At 49.6% G+C, this 21435-nt stretch overlaps 1 protein-coding gene across 7 annotated transcripts in view; it reads left to right on the top strand.

Annotated features, from left to right (window-relative positions):
* The first annotated feature begins 12953 nt into the window (after positions 1-12953).
* PRRC2B (proline rich coiled-coil 2B) overlaps positions 12954-21435 on the top strand; it is a 43580-nt gene continuing 35098 nt past the window's right edge. For 5 of the 7 annotated variants that reach the window (XM_054283903.1, XM_054283906.1, XM_054283905.1 and 2 more), the window contains exon 1: positions 12954-13102. The gene's annotated coding sequence lies outside the window, so the exon portion shown is untranslated. The remainder of the gene's footprint in view (positions 13103-21435) is intronic. The other 2 variants (XM_054283902.1, XM_054283904.1) reach the window with 2 other exon arrangements.

The raw sequence follows: 21435 nt of genomic DNA, 5'->3' as shown, positions 1-21435 counted from the left end.
GGCGCCTGTCCCCTGTCCCTGGGAGCTGGAGCAGGACACTGGGGCTGCTCTGTGCTCGTGCTCACCATGGCAGTGTGGGGAGACAAAAAGCCAAATGGTTTGAGCTCCTTCAGGATGGTCCAGGATTGTGAGTGTTTTGCCTGAACCTTCAGATCCCCAAATTCAGCCTGTGAGGTGTGGGAGGTCCTTCCAAGCCAAGACCTGTCCAACCAGAAGGAATGAAGAAGTCCTGACCATGGCATCTTCTGCCTTTCAGTTCATCTAAGAGATTAATTAAATAAAAATGGCCAGGAGGAGACAAGTGCAGTGTGTGGGCTGGGGACTGCTGCCATCAGCACTCCACTGGGAGAGTCCCAGGCTGCTGTAGTGATGATTTCGTGTGTGATCCTGCAGGGGACAGTGAAAGGCCCCTCCTCCTCTTACCCTAATGCTGATTATGCTCAGCAGCAGCAAAAAGAGATTTTAATTTATTAAATTTAAAAAAAAAAAAAAGGGTTCCAGGGCCAGGGCAAGTAGCAAATCTGGATTATATCTTCGGGCATATGTGGCAATCACGCCTGGGGTGTTCAGTTCTCCTCTCCTCAACCTAAGCTGGTGTTTTTTCCCTGACAAGCTGTTTTGTACATTTGTGGCTGGGGCTGTGCTGAATGAAGGCAGGACAAATCCCTTCCCACATCAGGGCTGTGCTGCCCTCCCTGCCATGGCAGGGTCCTCTCTGTCCCCCAGGACTCACTCTTTGTCTGTGTCCATGCCAGGATGAGGCAGCTGAAGGGGAGGAACCTGTGGGAGATGGTGCAGGGTGGGTTGGCAGGTTTGAGGATGGAGGGGAGAATTAGAAAGGCTGTCACACAAGGTCTCCCAGCAGTAGCACAGGTGTGGCTCTAAGAACCCAGAAACTGGGTTTTCTTGGGCAAACACACTCATTTTGTTCAGCCAGGATGTCTCTGAGGGGGGTGAAGGGACCCATGGGTTTATCTGGCTCCCAGGAGCTCAGTGCAGCAGCCCCAGCTCTTGTCACAGCCCTGACACTGCTCCCTGCACCACCAAACCCTACAGGTCGTCCCTGGCAGCCACAAACTCACTTTTGAAGCACTAAGGTTTCATTCCAATTAGGGGGAATCACCTGCATGGTTTTCAGTTAAGATTTTTAATTAAAGTGCTAATTAACCATGTCATTTCCAGGCTACACGTTTAATATATTGGGCAAAGCCTAAGGAAATGGGACAGTGTCTCCCCTTCACACATATATATTCCAGAGGGTGCTGCAACAGGAAAGTACACAAACATAGATGATGCCTTTTGTGTGATTTTGGTCACCTGAACCAGAGATGCAGCCAGTTCTTGCCTCAGCACACTGCACTTCAGGCAGACATGGACAGGTATGCTGCAGGTGGGAGCAGGTGACCAAAGAGGTGTTTTTCTCTGGTGTTGACCCAAATGCCTGGCTGATGTGCCTGTGTCTGCTCAATTTAGGGGTGCTGCTGGGGCTCTGCCCCCCAGACAGGCAGGGATGGGGCTGTTTCATTCCGTGCCTCGCTGGGAGCAGCAAAGATCTCGGTGCTCGTTGGTTCCCCAGGACACAGGAGTCAAAGCGGATTAAAGGTCCCTCGGCTGATCACATTTATTTCATTATTTGAGTGAAATCCCTTGTAAATACCGCCTCCCTCCCCTTTTCTTTTTATAAAAATAGAAGGCACGAAAGAATTGGAGATTTAGGAAAAGTTAATCACAGGAGTCGCTTGAAATCCATTAACCTCACACAGCCTGAGCGAGGCTGATCCGTGCCTGAACCCTGCTGCAGAGAGGAGATGCTCAATGGCCTGGGGGGGCCCCAATCTCTCCAAAAAAAGAACTTTCCCTGAAAAATACCTGGTTCTTAGCAGGCTGGGTGGTATTACAGCCTTTGTTCACAGTCTGGCCATATGAAGTGCTAATTGCAGTGTTGGAACAAATTGGCTGAAGCTCCCAGGAGGCTCCAGAGCTCTGGGATCACGTGTGGGAACCCTGCAGCAGATGCTGCTGGCCAGCCTGTGGGCTCAGGGCCATTGGAAATGCCAGTGCTCTTCCCTTTACACTGTGGTTCCTCTGAGCTTCTGTGGAGGATGGGACTTGGGCTTTGCAGAGGGATCTATCCCAGTTTTTCTAACAAATTGCAAACAGGTGCAGCTGGTTTCCATTCCTCAGAAATTGCCCTGAGTCCCATCCCTCCAATATCCCCACGCCCTTGGGACTCTCTCTGATTTCCTCTCTTCTCCCAGGACCAGTTTTGTGCAAGACCATCAGTGCTGGTAAGCCAGACCTGCAGAAATTAATTAAATGAAAAGCAATGGGAACAGAAGCTGAGAACTGAAATGATGGATGTTCATGAAACACTTGCCCAGAGCCCAAAGTGCTCTGGGCATTGGGTGATGTTTGTTTCCAGCCAGGGAGGTGTGCAACAGTTAAACACACTCAATGCAGTGAGATTAAAGAATCAGCCTCTGGTATCTGGGTGTGGGTGCCCTCTCTCCATTGCAATTTGCACCTTGGAGCTGCCAGCACTGGTTTGTCATGGATTGCTTCTCCTGGCTGTGGGGGGCTTTATTTGCTTTAAATCCTACCCCTTGAGTTGTGTATTAATAGCACAGTAATGCTTCTCCTCTGTGTCCAGCACCAGCCAGGGGTTATATAAAACACAGATTAATGGGAATCAGCAAAATGTAGGAGCATGTGGAGGGATGCCATGAGGATGCCTTGGAAGGGGAGGCAGGAGGGACATGGCAGGTCCAGAGGGTGCAGAAGGTGGCTGAATGGGTTCACAGCACTTCCTGGCAGGATTTGCTCCAGTAATTGTTCTGCAACCCCCGATTCAGGCCATTTCCTGAACCATGTCTGTGATCAGGGGTCTTTTGTCCCTGGGTGATAACAAGAAGGCAGAGGGGGGGTCTGGGAATTTGAGTGGAAATGGCTGCTTTTTGCCTTTTTATTTTTTTTCCTAGCTGATATGCATCATTTCTGCAACTGCAAAAAAGCAAGCACAGTACAGGCAGGAGGATGAATGAACAAGCACTCATCCAAAGGAAAGGCACATCTTTCACTAGGGGTAAATGAACCTCCATTCCCAACGTGGCTTGTTTCTCCTCTCCCATCACAAAAAGCAAGGCGATACTTAGGTTAAGAAAAGCTGAGAATTCTCAGGAGCTCCTTTCCCCTCTTGCAGTGATCAGTGCTGGTTTCCAGGGACCCCATGCACAACCCACAACAGCACTTCCTCACTTTGGGGCAGAAAAGCTCCCTCTTGCAGACTCCTCAGCCCAGAAAAACTCAAGATGTGCTGAAGGGGTGGCAGGGACACACTGATCCAAACCCCTCCTGCTGCTGTTCCTCAGAGCAGGGCAGGGCAGGAGAGAGGGAAAGCAACAGGTTTCTGAGCACCTGCCTCAGATGTGACCTTCCCTGGGACAGCTGACCCGGCAGCTCTGCCCTCCCCACGGGAAGATGCCTCCCAGCCCGGGAGGAAGGCACAGCTGGACTCCAACCATCAATCACGTTCCAGCGGGAAGGGCTTGTATGGCTTGTGGGATTCCTGGTGGGGTGGCTTTTTTTTTCAAAGCCTCCTGCAATAACAGCAACCGTTGCTCAGCTTCCTTTCTAGATAACCTCTTTCCTGCTGCCCAACATGCTTATCTGCTGCAGACAGGCTGGCAAGATGAACCGGAAAGCTGATACCTTATCTCTCCCTCTCAAGGAGCCTATTTAAGTGCTGGAATGTGTTGAGATGGTTAATGATTGTTAAAATCCAAGTGGGGAACATGGACCTCAGGACAGGTCCTGCTGGGAGGGACCACTTAGTCAAAAAGGACACTTGAGGGACTACAGCCTTTCCAGGCTCTTCTATCTTTTATCTGCCAAAAGATGCATCACCTAAAAAGTAAAATATTTATTTAGAACTAAAAGGTATAGACTGAGTTTCTGGCTAATCTGGGGGTTACCACTGCAGGCTGCTTGCAACTCAATGAGGTTTGCTGTGTCCCTTGGATATGGTTTTATCTGTGTCTCAGTTTACTCACTGCAGGAAATACACTGCTGTGAGTCTGCCCTGCAAGGGATGCAGGGTGTGATTCCTCGCTCACCCTTCAATCTCACTGCTGTGGGAAGCAGCAAGATGCTCACACATTCATAAAGGTAAATAGGATTGGAGAGCTAGCGGGCTAATTGAAATGAACGGGGCTCAGCGGCTCAGGCAGCCTGATACAATGAAATGAGACCTCTCTGGGGACACAGGAGTCAAGCAGAGCTTCAGCACTTCACTTATTTCAGCCACTGCAAGTGGCAGCTACAGCAACAGCAATTGCAGGCGCTGGGATTTGAGCACTGTGACAGGAGAGGGGCCAGGGAACACTGGCGTGGCCGGGGTGATGTCTGTAACAGCTGCTGGGGATGGGTGAGAGGCTTATTTTGGTCCTGACCTGGGTGAAAAAATAGCTGTTGGAGATGTTGCCAGCCTGAAACACCCTGCCAGCAAGAGCCAGAGTGCTCTTCCTCCTGACAGGCAACTGTGTTCCAGCACACCCAGGGGTGGGCAGGATGGGGAAGGGGGAGCAGGGCCAGGGAAATCCTCACACCAGTGGTTGTGGGGCTGAGGAGCTCTGGCAGTGCCCAGATCCCAGCCTGATAGGAGCAGCTTGTGTGTGTGAGGGGTTCCTGCACCCCCTGCCCTGGCAGCACCCCTGAGGGCCAGGTTCAGAGCCAGGGATGGTCCTTTGCCACTCCGTCTGCTCTTGGACCGTGTTTGTGAGAGAGAGAAGCTGTTCAGCTGCAATGCACACTGCTACCATGGGCTGCTGCATCTGAAAGTTAATCTGTTCCACATCACCGACTACTTTTCCATAGTGATGCATAAGGAATCACCCCAGAGGAGAGCTCAGCCTGTCTCAGCCAAGAGCTTCAACAGGAGCACAGGTGATGCTGTGGCAGCCAGCAATGTGGGACAATGTGCTTTCTGGGAGATCTGATCCCATCCCAACCTTGTAGAGCTGCCCTGTCCCCTCAGGCTTTTCATTCCCTGCAAAACTCTTGAAATCAGACACTGAAATGTAAGATCCTCCAAATTTTCTTTGCATCTTATGAGGTCCTTGGCTCCATCCTGTTGGGTAGGAGCAGATGCCAGCCTCAGTCACAGCCTTTTTGGGTGTTGCAGAGAGGACCCTGCAGGGAAGCAGGACGGGAGGCCTGTGGTACTCATTTTTCTCTCCATTATGTGATTTGTTCACACTGATAAGGAACAGGGCTGTTATGGCTGCTATGTCCTGCCATAGCTGATCAATCCTGTGTGTCTCTGCCCCTGCCCTCTTTGTTTAATTCCTTTAGGACAGCACTTGTATTTTTGGGGTCACTGCAGCTCCAGTCCAAACCCTGGATCCCTGCTGGGTGCAGTGACTGTCAGGATGGGGCCGAGCTGTCCTGCAGAGAGAACGAGGCCATCTTAGCAGTTGTCCCTGTCAATGTAAAAAGTAGGAATGAGGGAGATCCATCTGAGCTGCTCGGCGCCTGTCTTGTGATCCTGAAACCCAAGAGCCCCCCCTGACTCAGCAGGTTATTAATAACCCCCTGGCTGTGCTCCCACCGCAGCGCCTGCCAGCCCTGGCACCGCCTGGCTCTGCTCCATGCTGAAGTGAGATGCACATCCCAGGCAGGGGCAGGAGCTCCTTCCTGCCAGCCCACACACCCCATGCTCACCCAGGGGCTGGGCAGGAATGGTGTGAGGCTCATGGAGGCATCTGCAGAGACCTAAGGTCTCTGCACCTCCTGCAGCACAGGAGGGGCTCCTGCTGAGCTCAGCCTCTTTGCATCCTTGTCCCACATCCTCTGGTTTTTACGTCTATAATCAGTTCTGCCCAGGCTGCAGGATGGGTGAGTTTGGCCTCCTGGAGTGTGGCATCAGCAGTGCCACCTACCCGCTCCCCAGGCTGGGACACACTGGGTGTCCCCAGGCTGCTGCAAACCCTGGTGGCACTTGGCCCCTGTGTCTGTTTGGACAGGACAGGGTCTGCCAGCCACTGAGTTTCCATCTGTCTCTGCTGAACCTTTTCTGTGGTCACAGCCTTTGCCTCCTTTGCTCTTCTTCCCAGGCTTGTGAGGGCAAAGCAGATGAGTCACAGATCCCTTGGAGATGAGCTGAGGGAAAGGAATGGCACCTTCAACAAAGCTGCGGTGATGATGCAATCTGACTTTGGTCAGTTCCAAAGGGAGCACCCGGGCTGCAGGCAGCCTGCTGAGGATCTCTCAACACTGGTGGTCCCTGCCAGCCCTGGTGGGCACAGACCAGGGCTGCCCAGGTTTCTCGTGTCCGGGGTGGGCTGTAACAGACCCACATCCCCACATTACTCAGAGCCCTGGCCGCAGGGGCTCAGCAAAGCTGCGGGGTGATTTGATGTGAGGATGAGTCCGGCTGTGCTCGCCAGGGCTGCTGCTCACTCGCCAGGTTCGTCAGCGCTGCCTGGGTTCCAAATAACAAAGCGGAGGTGCCCACAGCACCCAGACAAACCCACTCCCACGTGGCACAGCATCTGCTCGACACCGTGGCTGCCTCAGCGCGGGGTGTGAGCCCAGCGTTCCGCGGGGACCCCTGGGCTGTGCCCCGACACTGAGGGCGGAGATGCGGGACCGGCGCTGACCGCTGCCACCCTCCGAGCCCTGCCGGGACTGGGGACACCGGGGACACGGGGCAGAGCGGGGCTCGCCCGCCGGCGGCTCCAGGCTGGGTTTGTCGCTCCATCTAGCGGGGACGCGGCGGGATGTCGCCGCCGCCCCGCATCGCGGCCCCGGGAGGGCAGCCCCGGGACGGCGATGCCTCGGCTCCTGCGAGCCCCCGAATCCCGGGAATTGTGCCTTGTGCCCCCACCCCGAGCCAAAGTCCCGTGGGATGTTACACCCCGAGCCATGGGGCCGTTCCCGAAGGGAGCAGAGATACAGGGATGGAGAGGCAGGAGGGATGGAGCTTTTGGGGCTGATGCTTTTCCCTGAGCTTTTGGGGCTGTGTTTTCCCTGAGCAGAGGTGGTCAGCACCCACTGAAATATTTAGGAATTGTGTTAATAATTAAAGAAGAAGCTGAGCTCAAAAGGGACCACGTGTGATGTCCTGAGACGGAAGGGACAAATCTAGTCATGAGAAAAAAACACTCAGTAGAGAGTTATTTCATGAATTCCCCATGAAAAAGGAAATTCTGCTGCTCCAAACAACGGCCTTGGCTCCAGGGCTGTGGAAGTGCATCCTGCAGCCTGTTAATTGCAGTTACCATTTCTGTCTCTGCACGTGTGCAGGATTCACATGCTGGCTGGGCTGTGATCATCCCGTCACTGATCAGAGCCGCGCTCGGCAGGGACGGCGAGAGCTGGCTTGTTTACAGCAGGGGCTGAAGCTCTACCAAAATCCATCCATGCTCAGCTCCAGAGCATTCAGAAGCAGCTGATACTTCCCTTTGTCAGGGTGAAGCAAGGTATTTTTGAACTGTGAAGAAGCAGCTGTCTCCCCACACATGGACGGGAGGGATCAGATTGTTGTGATGGAAGGTTGGAACCATGAACCCAAATGTGTCCTTGAACTCATATCCTGACCGCAATTACTGTCATGATGAGAGTTTCAAGGTAGGAAACAAAATTACTTTCTAGCTTAAATCTGGACTGATCTTCAGATTTAGAGTGAAAGAAGTTTGATATGTTTATATTATGAATTGTCATAAGAGTCAGGTTCATCTAACACAGGAGTGGTTTGCCTTCCTCAGAAATATTCCTTTGTGTTTTGAGCTACACCTTGTAGGACCCTATGTTAAATAACTCTATCCCCTTATTTGTCTTGGATTTTTTTTTCAACCTCTTTGAAGAAGGGGCTTTGATAGAGCAAACAGAGGTGCTAACTGAAAAAAACTAGGTCCTACTACAAGTGTTTTTCTGTGTGTTTTGGAAGTGTTGTATTGAAAAATACACCCAAGTGTATTTTTTTTCCCTGACAAAACTTTAGTACTTGCACCTCCATCTCCCTGTTTCCCCCTCTTTTCTGAAGGCGCTGAAAACTCAGCATGCCACCAGCAATCTTTGGAGTCTTTTGAAGAACACAAGCTGTCACATTGTAAGAGAGGTGTGTGATGTTTCTTTATTATTCTTTAATTGAATTTCTTGTAATTTAAGCAACCAAGGTTTTGTGAGGGCTTCCAAGTGGATGTAGCAAGAAAGTCTAGGCTTTAAAATCTGACTAAAGAACAGCCTTGCTGTCTTCTGAGCAGCCCAACCAAAGGAAAAATCACAGAGCTAGGATGAGCAGAAGCAGTAGACTTGTTTTGTAGTTATGCACAAGGAAAAACTGAAGTCATGGCCAATGAAGTGCCTCCAAAATACTTGCACTATCAGGCAACTGGTATTTGGGTTTTGTTGCAAGCAAAGCTCAGTGCTCAGGCCAGCTGAAAGCAATTCACTTCTCATTGGAAAAATAGTTTCTTCCTTTTAATCAGCTCTGTTTTAAATGATTTCCATTTTTAGTGCCTTAAATAGTCATTTTGGTTTGTCCTTCAGGCAGCCAGCATTTTCTCATGAAGAATGGAGTGGGTCTGCAGCCTTTGAAAGGACAAACAATAGCCTGGCAAACAAACACTTCCATGGCATCTTGTTTTCATACAGAGCCTGTAACTCCCATGGGCTGCAAAGGAATAAAAATCAACAGTCTCTATCTGATCCAGCAGCTAGAAGAAGCAGTAAGTAACACAATTATTACAAGTAACCCAGTTTGGAGTACAGGCCAAGATTCCTGGGTTTTCATACTCTTTTCCATTCCTAGTATTTCATACTCCATTTCAGCTTAGACAGGTGAGAGACTCCGGCTTCCTCTCTCATCAGAATGCCTCTTTCTTCTTACAAAGCATCTCTATTGATATTCTGTCTTAAATAAGAGGGGGGAAAATCTTTTATATTTGAGACCCAATGTCCCTTTGTTCTGCTTGAGGTCTGGCTTTCAAAACATTTCCTTATATTTGGATAACACAGCCTCATACGTGGGATTACAGAGAGCTCCCAGAGCTACTCATGTCTTCTCTCCTACCTCTCAAATATGACAGCTCAACTCTATTGATGTTCTTGCTGACTGGGTTTTGGGTCCTAAGGCCCTGCTCACTTAGTTACAGGCTTGAATTTCCCTGTAGCTGTCTCAGATAAGCTAATGAAGTCAGTGCAGGCATGAGGCACTCTTGATTTAGACACAACTGAATTTGAAATGATTTTCATGCCTCAGGGCATAAACAGCTCCTACCTCATGGAATTATAAAGCATATTTTCCCCTGGACAGGTTATTCCACAACTGACCATTGAGTGTTTCTCCTGCAGCAGCTGATGTTGGCTGCTGTCTGAGACAGATGGAAAACTGAAGGACTGTGACCTGACCCTCTAAGGTAAATGTGTACTTTGTGGTGCCAAATGGCCTCTGGATGGGGAACAGAGAAGGATCACTTTGCTTTTTCCAAGTGTGTTGTTGTGGAGTTTTGTGAATGACTGTGAGGGCAATAAGGCCCTGTCCTGTGGTGCAGGCTGCCATTTACAGCTGAATAAAGTGATAGCAAAATGGCACAGGAACACTGAGCCTGTAAATCACCCTGCTTTGGTGCAAGGCAGGGGCAGGGATTGATGGATGCAGAGCAAATTTTTGTAGAAGCTGTAGAATATAATAGAAATTCTATTATTTCTAAGAGGTTTTATACCAGAAGAAAATTCTGTAGATGTATATCCTATATGAGGGCTGTAAGTCCTCTGTAATGGATATTTTGTGTTTGGCAGATTTCTCATGAGTGGAAGGATAAAGCACACAGCAGGATTTCTGCTCTCACTTGTAATTACTCCTGCAAGGAGGAAGCAGAACGCTCCTGAGCTTGACTCTTTTGTCCAGGGGATAATTTGGTAAGGACTCTGGAACAGGTGAAAAATCAGTGGGTGAGCTGTTTTTCCAGAATGGATCCTGCATAGAGCTGTGCACTGAATTTCATCCAGATGAAACCTGTTCTTCAGTCTCTGCCCAAACTGCTTCTCATTGTTGACACTCCTCCCTCTCAGTCTATTGTGGGTCTAATCCTACCAGCTCTCACTTTACACCAGTTGTTTGGAATCCTACACAGGCTGGTGAGAGGTGGTGCAGGTCTTCCAAAGAGCACCAGAAGGAACTCCTCACCTTATGCCAAGGTCTGATCCACGTGTGTCCCCATGGACAACATGGACCTGACCTGGATGTAGAGGAACCACACTCTCCCCTGTGGTGGCAGAGACAAGCTATGTCCTCTGACTATCCAGACTCTGCCCAGCTTTGAACAGTGAGGGGGTGGAAAATCCAGCCCTAATGCATTCCTGAACCAGACTTGCAGAATTCCTGAGCTGGCTCTGGCACACTGCTGGGCACAGGTAGAAAAGCCAGGAGCTCGTGGGCACTGCAGTGTACACACCTGGTAATGAATGCACGATTGTCTTTCATTTGTTTACTTTGGCCTTTTGATCGCCACAATAGTTTGCATTAATTTTTTCTTTAATTGCTGCATCTATTCCCTTGGCCTTGGTTGTTGCCTTGGAGACCTTCAGAGAACTGCTTATGACAGCAGCAGGTGTGGATAGTGCTGACCTGGCCAAACCTGTGTGAGTCACCTGCTGATGGGGGGGCTGTAGGTGTCTGCATGAGTCACTAAAAGTGAGGGGATCCCACATTCCTCGTCTCCTGAGGGGAAATGGTAATGCCTTTGGGTGGCTTCCTGTCACTCTGAGCCTGTAGCTGCTCCTGTGGAGGACAGTGATGTTTGCATGGGCAGGAAGCAGGTTAGAGGAGCTGTTTGGATGTGTATGTACTTGTCACAATTCTTTCTCAGTGGAGAAAGAAAGAATTAAGTGGACCAGATTAATGCCCCAGCTGCCAGCGAGCTGTTGAGAGCACGAATTTGGGAATGTTGGAAAGGAAGGTTGGGCTCCTGTAGGCAGAGAAGTGGAGGACATTGGCCTCGTGTCTCTGGACAGGCAAAACACTTCTAGAGAAATGAAATGAGACACCAGAGGGGCAGGAGTGCTGTAATACTTTGATGTGCAGAAAAGGACAACCAGGTGATGGTTTTCAGCAGTGCTGGTGCATCTCTTGGTAGCTCAGTGCCTGGCAACTTCAATAGCAGTGCAGATCAACTGTAGGAGCATCCCATATGGTCCAGAAAGCTGTTCATGCATTTCTTCCCTCTGTATTACTCTTGATGACTGTTTGAGATCAGACACATCTCTCATGAGCAGCGATCCGGCTGCTCGGCCTTACGCTGTTCCTGTAAGAGAGGTGGGAGCTGTTCCTCCTGAGGCATTGCCTGCTCTGGGAAATGTGCTGCAAAATTCCTCTAAATGTGCTGCAAAATTCCTCTAAAGCCACCTTCCCTTCATGGGCAAGGGCATGTGGGGTGACAGCATATGACTGGTGACCCATGAATGAGCTAAAGAGTGCATTTGCATGAGACCAGCAATTGCCCAGGTGCTTGTACCATATATATAATATATGTATGTGTGTGTGTGCACAATTCTTCTGAACTGCTGGACAGTCCCTAAGAAATAAATGCATGTGTGTACATGCAGTCTGGCCTTCTGTCACCAAATGTCATACTAATAGACACCTGTGTGTCTGACAGGGAAGGAGATTTAGAGAGAAGCTGCTCTGTCCTTGGGTGTAAGGAGATCACATCTCCAAAGCTCTAAAAGATCCACTGGGCAGAGGAAGTGCAATTTGCAGTAACTTTTACAACACTCTCTTTAGTGCCAATTTCTTGCCAGTGCTGCTGCTGCTCAGGTTGTGTTGACCTGAAGCTGAAGCAGGGACTGTGTTTGCTGGTGAGGCTGTTGGTATTTTATGGCTCTGTGGAGTGTTTTGGGAGAGGAGTGACTGCTTTGCTCAACTGCATTCATTTCCATCATCCTTGATGACAGAACAAATTAAAAGATATTTCTGGACTGAAGTCCTTCCAAGGGGCAGCTCCTCCAGGATGCCTTTGAACCTGCTGCCCATGAAACCACAGGGCAGCAGGAACCAGGCCTCAGTGGTGTTTTCTGGTCCCTCTGAGGCTGGACAGAATCCTCACGGGCTTGTCATCACCCCATGTCCTCGCTATTGCCCTATGGCTGTAGGGTCATAAAAATGTGAGGGAAGAATTTCCAGTATCCCCTCGGAGACATCATCCCTGGCACAGAGGGTTCAGGCTGGGGTGGTTGAGGCAATGAACCCTGCAGTGACAACCCTTGCGTCATAAGAGATGCTCCAGTCCCCCAATCCTCCTTGTTGCCCTCCTCCAGACCCACTCCAGCACCTCGGTGTCCCTCTGAGGGCAGCTGACAGAATCACAGATTAACTGAGGTTGGAAGGGACCTCTGGAGATCAGGGCAGGGTCACCTGGAGCAGGTGACACAGGTGGGTTTGGAATGTTTCCAGAGAGGGAAGCTCCATGCCCTTTCTGGGCACCTATTCCAGAGCTCCACCACCCTCAACCTAAAGAAATTGGGGGAAAACTTTTTGTGTTTTAGTTTACGGCCACTGCTCCTCATCCTGTCACCGGGCACCACTGAAGAGAGTCTGGCACCATCCTCGGACACGCCGGGGAGATACTGACATGGATTGCTGAGATCCCCTCTCATCCTCCCCTTCTCCAGACTGACCCGGCCCAGCTCCGCAGTGTCTCCTCATCAGAGAGCTGCTCCAGCCCCAAATCCTCTGGGTGTCCCTCACAGGACCCTCTCCAGCCCCAAATCCTCTGGGTGTCCCTCACAGGACCCTCTCCAGCCGCTCCCTGTCCCCCTGAGGGAGCTCCCCCTCAGCGCCGCCCCCGCGCTGCCGGCGGCGCCCTGCAGGTGGCGCTGCGCGGCGGGGCCGGGCCGGCACGGGAGGAGGGGGAGGAGGAGGAGGCAGCGAGTGCCCGGATCGGCCGCAGCCGCCGCCGTCGCCCCGCGCAATCCGCCGCCATCCGCCGCGCCCCGCGCCCATCGTCCCTCCGCACCCGGCTCCGCAGGCACCCCCGGCTCCCCGCCACCACCACAGGTGGGTATCGGGGGCCGGCGGCGGCGGCGGCCGCGGATATTCGGGGCGGTGAGTGGGGCCGGGGGGGGAGGAGGAAGGGGAGGGAGAGGGAAGGTGGGACGAGGCAGCGCTAAAATGGAGCCGGAGCCAGCGGCTGCGGCACCCCGCGGCCTCCCGGCTCGGGCGGGTCCCCCGGGCGGGTTGGGGGGAGTCTCGCCCCGGTTTCTCGCTGCTGTAGCGCCGGTGTTTGTTGTGCGAACCGCCCCCCTTCTCCCTGCGGGGACGGGGCCGCGGCGGGGCCTGGCCGGGCCCATCCCCGGTGGCGCTAGCGGGGCCGCCCGGGCTCGGGGCCCCTTGTCCGGGCTCCGGCCGCCGGGCCGAGCCGCCCCCGCCCCGCTGCGCTCCCCGGAGGGTGCAGCCGGGCCGGGGGGCTCCCCGCCGCAAAGGCAGGTTGTTTTTTTTCGGCGTCTGGAGTGTGACACAAAGATATTTTCGTCGCGCCGTGTGTGTGTGTGTGTGTCTCAGCAAAACAAGGGGGGGGTGGCATCCAGAAGGCTCGGCCGGTTTGTTATTGTGCGGGAGCTACAAAAGGGCCGCTGAGGCCGAAATGCGGCTGGGGCGGAGGGGAGCTAGGATGGAGTTTGTGCGCTGGGCGAGCTCGTTTGGTAGGTTTGGAAAGATGTTTTAGGCCTTTTTCTTTTTTTTTTTTTTTTTTTTTTTTTGTTCAAGAAGGAGTTTCTAATTTTTGTGTGGGAGCAGCTGTGCTGCAAGCTGGGGAAATCCTAATGCGGGTCCTGGGACACGTGCTGAGCATCTTCTCCGGGGGGTGGTTTTAGTGTGTTGGTTGTGAATTTAGAGGGTTTTTTCTTTGCAAAAACCCCCCTGATCTCTAAAGTCAAGGCTGCCGTAAGGGGCTTGAATGAGCTGGAAATTGTGGGGTTTGTTAGGAAAGTTGTTGTGTTTGGTTTCTGTCTTCTGGGTGTGCAAAGGGTGAGAAAGACATTGAGTATCTACTCATCGGATAAATATTCATTTATTGATGTTGCTGGTGTTTGGGGTATAAGGTGCAGTAAACATAAACGTGTAGGGATTTAGTAGTTTTGTTTCTTTCTAGGAACAGGTATAAAGTGCAAGCACATTGCAGTGTCTGCATCATCTCCTAGGGGGGAAGGCATCCCACCCCTTCTAGCCCTGAATCCAGCTTTATAATGGAAGTTTTGGTTTTGTTAAGCCTTGTCTTACAGATTCACTTGACCACCTCCACTGGAATGGGCTCTTCCATGATGGATAAATAGCTGGTCCCTGTTTTGGAGAGCCCAAGTTTGGAGAATCAACTCCTGATGAGTAGGTTTCTCAGATATGAACAGGCCAGGACATTATTTTACTTGCCTTTTCCATGTTCAGTGGTAGTGAAATCCCAGTGTTCCCAAAACTAATGCTCTGAGCCAGAGACTGGGAGTAAAGTCACCTGGAAGAGATAGGGAAGGTAAGGCCATGCTCTGAAAGTGGAATTTAAAGAGAGGATGGAAAGTGATGTTTTCAGGCTGATTTCTGACTGAAAATAATTAAATACTTACATGCATTTTTCACTCCCAGTGAAGCATTGTAAATGAGCCTAGGTTTTATTAGAGCTCGTCTGTGGTCCATGAGGTCTTTGTGGGTTCATCATGGGTGATGCTGTTTCTTTTGGGTCTCTGGCTTAAGAAGCTTTTTCTGGTTAGCAGAATATTTTTGGGTTATAGTAAACAATCCATAATGTTTTTCTTGTTAAAATTTAAAAGTTCAGATAAAAGTCGTACTCAGAAAAATTGCAGATAATGTTTGGAGTTGCTGCTTTGTTGGTTTTGCAAGCCAGTGTGAGTACATCTGCTATTAGCTATATTTTGAGTTTGTGCTTAATTTTGAGTACAAGTTCATTACTTTTTTTTTTGTTCATTAGTCTGGTATGCTTTTCTGCCTGGTTGAGTAAAGTAGGTATCACACATTTGAGGATGCTTTCAGCAGTCTTCACTGTTGAGAAAACAAATTTTTATATGATTTGACAGTTACTTTTCTTTAAAAAAAGATAAACCACGTGTTAGGTATGGGTTTCCATAATAGTGCCTTGGTGCCTTGTTTTTTCTAAATTCGGAGATTTTTTCTTTGGTCTTACAGTGCATTTTTTGGATGCACTCTGAGCTTTTTTTCTTTTTTCTGTGTGTGCATGAGAGCTTAAAAGGGCAGCTCAGCCAGCTGGCTGAAACTGGAAGAGTGAGTAAATAGTCCATAAAGATGCTGGAAGGGATACACAGGGTTTAAAAGTATTTTTGTTTCAGTAAGTGAGTAATGTCGCTAAATATTTTGGATTAAAGTTATTTCACTTTATAGTGACATCTTAATAAAACCTTTTAATAAAGCTCTGTGTAAAGGCTGACTTCAAAGGCTGATTTATTTATTGAAGGTAGTGGTGGCATTAGGGGCTGTGTTTGTGTGCCTGCCTGGGTGATGGCACAGGACAGAAGTGCTCAGTGCCCGGGTGTGGCAGTATTTAAGAGTAAGTCAGCTTAGGTTTAAATGCTGAAAATAATACTAAACCTTTTGGTTTTGGTTTTTTGTTTGGGTTTGTTTTTTTTTTTAATTTATGATGGTAGTCTACAAAGAGATTTTGCTCTTGTGTTTCCACTTAAATTGTGTATTTTCATGTTGAAAAACATGAAAGTTCAGGAATAAAAGCAGTATGAGCAGGAGGAACTTGGTGATACAGGTTGGTAACTTTAGGAGAGGGTTTATTCCAAGGGCTGGACCTCTCTGGTTCCCTGTTTCTTTTTACTACATTCCTCATTTATTCTGCAACTTGGCACTGAGCTGTTGTCTCAGTATCAGACTTTGCTCTTAAGCTGATCCTGCTTTGTTAAGTGGGTTTTGTTTTTCATGTGTCACTGACTCATTCTCCTAATTGATGGATAATTTCACAGCTCCTTATTGCCAATTTCTCATTTGGAGCAGAAGAAATAGAAGGATGCTTCTGTCAGGTATCAGACAATGAGGTGAGAGCACAGAGAGCAGGTAAAGGCTGGGGAGCTGCAGCTCTCTCCATCACAGAACAGCCTTTTCTAACTTCTGAAATAAAGTGACTTTGTTACCACCTCCGAGGGTGGGTTTTGCACACATCTGGGTTGGTTAAAGAGTTTTTCCTTCCCCCAGAAGGATAAAATGGGGCTAAAGCAGGACATTGCATTATATCCAGCCTCGCTGAAACATTTCTTGGGCTCATGTTCTATTAGTAAGTTGTATTAAAATTCAGGATGTTCCCTGCCTGCACGTGTACTTCTGGTGCAAAAGTAACAGAGCAGTTGGAGCTTATGAGCTGTTTATTTCAGAGCAAAGCTCTTCAGATACTGATCTCTAGAACTATTAAATCCTGATCTGTTTTTTTTTATCTGGGAGCATTTGGACAATAACCGAAGTGGACTGGAGCTGCTTTAGAAGCCCTGTGTTGTTCAGTAATTGCCTTGGCCCTGGTTGGTTCTGAAGCTGCTTGTGCTGCCTTGCTGTGGGGTGTGTGGGGACCAAAGGTGCTAAAAGGTGTATATGCAGCTCCGCAGGGGGTTATTTTAACTTGCAGCCAAAATACAATGTCTGGTTTGATTCCAACACTTAAATTTTCAGGAGAGTGTTAATAGGCTGAGAAGGTGATAAGGGGTGGAAGTGGGGGGTGAGCTCACCGTTCCATCTTTAGGAGACTGCAGGTAATAATTTGTGGAGTCTGATGAAAGTCATACCTTGGGTGAAAGGGAAGAGATAATGACCAGGTTTGAAACGGGCAGCTGAGCCAGGCTTAAGTGTGAAGGACTACGGGAAAAATAACTGGGAAGAAAGGGAGGACTTGATAACAACCCGCAGGATCTGGTCAAGAGGCCCACTCTGTTGGACTGTAGTATCTCAGGTGTCTGCCAGGCTTCCATCAGCTGTTGGGGGCACCCTCAATAGCCTTCAGATTTCAGGTGGGTAGCACTTAACAGGAGTAAACTACTGAGTATTGGTGCTGTTAACACCCTTACTGAAGAGGTTCGGTGGAGGAATCTCCCAGGTAGCCATTGAGACGTTTAGATGGGAATTGTAGTGATGGTTCTCCAAGGAGTGAATAGAGACAGATTTGAAGAGCTTGCACTGGGACTTTGCCTCCTCCAGGCACTTATTGTGTGGGAATATAGTGATTTTTTTGGAAGAGTTCTGCTGCGGGGTGAGTTCTTCAGCTCTTCCTACCTGTATGTGGGCTGGGAGGCTGCACAAAAGCCTCGAGTGATCTTGTTCAGAGTTTGGAGTGGGCTGTGAAGCAGGCAGGGGAGTAGGGACATGTTCCAGAGGTGCTCCTTTGGCTACAATAATAACTCTGGTTTTATCTTTTATTGAAATAACCAAGCTTCAAGAACCGTCATTCAGAACCAGATTCATGTGATCTTGAGTGTTATTATGGTGTTAATGTTTTTCATCTGAGCTTAGCGTTGTCTCTAATGAAGCCTGTGATCCTGTTGCAGTGTAAGCAGTGTATGGGGTTGCTCATGTAGGAGGTGTTTGCGGCATTCCCCATCCCAGCATGCAAGGACCTGCTGCTCCCAGAACTTCTCTGGAGCAGGGTTTCATGCTGCTGCTGGCCCCACAGCGTCAGGCAGGCTGTGTGATTCAGAGGGTGCTTTTCAGCCCCACAAAGTGGGGGATGAAGGCTCTATTTCTTGCTCTGCCACTTAGCAGAGCTGCAGAGTTCTGCGGTGCCGTTTTCCTATCTGGAAAATAGAAGTGATGACGCTTACACACCTTGTCAGTTATGCACTGCAAATATCTATGTAAATGAAAGCATCTGTGAAATGTTTTCACTTCCTGTCTGGCTCGGAGTAGTCCAGATGTCCTGGGCATAGTCCGAGTTGCTTTGCTCTCCGGAGAACCTAAAGAAGCTTCTTTCTTCAGAGTACTGAATCACAACACACATAAGGTGCTTTCTTACACTTTGTACCTGTGTCCTTTTCCCATCACGTTTCTCTTGACATCCTTGGCACTCATTTGTGGTGCAAATGGCTCCCATGAATAGGCTTCCTGTAAGGAGAATTGCTGTGCAATGCTGCATTGCCTTAGTGCTGTTCAGACCGGGGAACCTGGAGGAAGACTTCCTTGGAAGCTTCAGCCTCTGCAGTGTTTATGATCTGCAGGCTTGTCCGGGCTGCTTGTCATCTTATTAATGGCTTGAACCAGCTGCCTCAGTCTTGATGGCTGTGGGAATTGGGAGAAATCTGATAGAGAAGGAGCTGTTCAGCTCCTGCCAGGGCAGCTTTGTACCCTGCAGCATGTACCTGCCAGGGGAGCTCCCAGCAGAGCCTTGGGGAGGAGCAGGGCTGAGGGATGTGCTCAGCTGGGCTGTAAAGGAACCTCTCCCTTGCTGGTGCAGTGAGGGATTGTTTGCTGCCTGCTGATCAATAGCTTTGGGTTTTCTCTCTTCATAAAGAAAACCTTCTGTGCATAACCTGAGTGGGAGCTTAGGCCCTGAAGTCAGCAGACAACCTGAGAGTGGAGAGCTGTTGCTAAAGTCCAGGTTTTGTTGTGAGGCTCATCAGGCACAGGGTAAACATCCACATCCCCATTCCAGTGTGATCCTTCCTGAGACTGCAGAGAAAACAGAGCAGCTTACTCAACAGCTGATGGCATTTGTGTGGAAAGAGCTGTTTCTGTTCCTGAAAAAAGGACTGTTAACCCAGAGGACTGCCAGCTTTGCTCTGATTTCATCTCTTGGAGCTGTGACATCTCTGCTTTTCTCTCTGCTTGGTGGCAATAAATTTATGTTCACTGCTGAGAGATGCAGTAAGTTGCTGAGCTTGAGACCTGGTGAAGGAATTGTGAAATGCTTTACAGAGAAGGATTCTCCAGTGGCCAGTGGTGGCCTTGGATGGGTAGTGCTCTCCAAGATAAGCTACTTGCAGCACAGGTATTTCACCTACGCTGCTCTTGCTATGTCTCACTGGTTATATGGGTATCGTGGCTGTGATGACTTTTTAAGGTCTGTGTAGCCAGAATATCAGTACTAAGGGACTTTGACAACCTTTACATGCAGTGGTGTTTATTTTTAGTGAAGGAAGAGTCTTTGCTTCCACCTATCAGACCTAACTAAGGTGTTGTGCAGTGCCTGAGAACAGTTTGTGCTTGTGTGGGTGCGTCCTGCCCTCGTGGGCTCCTCAGGAGCAGTGGGCAGGACTGGGTGCACTTTGTGTGCCAATGGACAGCCTTTTCCACTGGAAGGGAGTGTCCTGGACATGGCAGGTGCTGCTGCACTGCATTTCCTTCTTGTTTGACATTCTCTCTGGGGTTTGGGTGGCTGAAGCAGGCACCTGAGTTCTGGGACTTCTTCCTGTCTACAGTCTTAGTTGAGCAAACTGTTCTTTGACTTGGACTGATGGTGCCAGTCCTGTTACCCATCAGGAGATCCCCACCAGCTACTCACAGTCTGTTATTGTTGCTCAGATACCTAAATGCCCAATTTACCTTACAGTTCAGCTGAATGTTGCCAGGAGCTTTCTGAACAAGTTTTGCCAACAGAGCATTATGCCAGGTATTTCCTTTGTATTTGGATTTAAATTGCTTGCTCGTGATCAGCCTCCCTGTTTTTGGTGTTGAGGGAGCAGGATGTGTCTGTGTGTTCCCCCTGGACACCGAGAGCTCAGCAGGGCAGGGTGGAAGGCAGAATCTATGTTGGAGGCTGAGGGTTGTGTGTTTCAACTCTGCCCCTTGGTTGTAGGGGAGGCAGAGTGAAAGTACAGCTCTGAAGGGTACAGGTTTGCACTTGGATGTGAGCCTTGTTGGGCAGGCAGCTCGTGCAGATCACGAGGTTGCTTCCCTTTCCTCTTGTACCAGAGGTTGGCATCTGGGTCCGTTGAGGCCACAGGTGATCCTTGTTGAACTGAGCTGTTTGTCCTCCCTGGGTTTTGCCTCTGAAATATGTAACAGCAAAGAAAGAACTTTTACTTTTTACTTTTACTTCAGTTTGTGCTGAGCTTTGTCTCCTTTAACATCTTCCAGGCCTGGATGAGAGGGTAAGGAGTGTAATGTTGGTAGCTGGTGCCTCCAGGTTGTTCCACATGAGGCACCTTCTTGCTTCCCTGCAGGTTCTGAAAGCCCTGCAGCACTTCCTCTTGGGTTGGAGATAGGGTTGTACCTTCCTGACAAGCTGGCATCCATGGGTCAGTTCCTTCTCTGCAGCATGGTGGGGCAGAGGGGTGAAACTGGCTGTTTCTTTGGTGGGCAGACACTCCTTTCAAGGGAAGAATTATCTGCACACCTTGGGTTTTCTGTTGCTTGAAAAAGAGGGGGAGTTTCATGAGCACAACATGTCATAAGTACTTTCTGTGGGCTGTGCACCAGCCTTCTGACTGGGTGTTTTTGCTCTGTGCCATAGTCTTGCATACTCAGGATGAACTATTTCTTTGTCTGCATCCTCAATTACTGGAGGTCAGGGCTCCTTTCCAGGGTGTGGTATTGTCTGTCCAGCCCGCACAGAAAGGAGCACAGAACTCATTAATGTTTTTGTGTAAATACAATTGAGCTATTCTCCAGACTTCAGTCTTCTTTATCTGTTTTACAGTAAGTTACAATTCCAGCCTCTCTGGCTGCCCTTACCTTGCCTGCCTTCCCAGCACTGGAAAAGCTGTTTAGCAGAGAGGTGAAGCTTCTGTATTTTAAGGCCAAACCTGCCATTGCAAAGACCTGTTTTCTCTAGAATGTGCAGTGAGTCACTGACAGGAGTTGTGATTCCCAACCTGTTGGTACATTCAGAAGAGGGGGCAGCAGGTGAGCTTGGTGAAGGCAAAACTGAGAAAATTAGGTCAGGTCATCAGACAGGACATGCCCTTTCTGTCTGCCTTCCCTTTTGTCAGGTTTTACCACTGTCTGTAGAGCTCCACAGTGTGGACTTAGGAGAGATCTACTGTCCAGAAGACTCTGCTTCTCCTCTTCATAGTCCTGCTCCATGTTTCAAATCCTGGGAGGCTTGGCTTTGAGGTCTGAGGATGGGGCTGGACAGCAGGGAAGTGCTCTGGCACACAGCTTCCAGCAGTGTTGCTTGGCTAACAGCAGAACCTCTGCAACAAATCATGGCACATACTATCCTGATCTCATTCTTTGAGCCAAGGTTTGTGGGAGATGGAGAGAAGCTGGAATTGTGCAGGATTAAAAGAACTGGTATCACCAAGTATGACTCTTGAGCTAAGCAGGGAGGGTCCCTGTTGTGAATCAGGAGCTCAGTGATGGAGGTTTGTTATCTCTTCTTTGCACTGCAGGCTCCTGACTTGCTTCTCCCTGTCTGGCAGGATTTGGTGCAGTTTTCTGGCACTGTGTTTGGTGTTACACCCAGATCTTGGCAGGGCCTTTCAGGTGTACCAGCA

Source organism: Melozone crissalis, unplaced genomic scaffold (assembly GCF_028551555.1).
Source record: "Melozone crissalis strain CALT ecotype California unplaced genomic scaffold, PUWL_Pcris_2 ptg000041l_1, whole genome shotgun sequence".
Taxonomy (NCBI): Eukaryota; Metazoa; Chordata; class Aves; order Passeriformes; family Passerellidae; genus Melozone; species Melozone crissalis.
The sequence above is the reverse complement of the archived record's forward strand: the minus strand, read 5'-3'. Positions and strand labels throughout refer to the sequence as shown.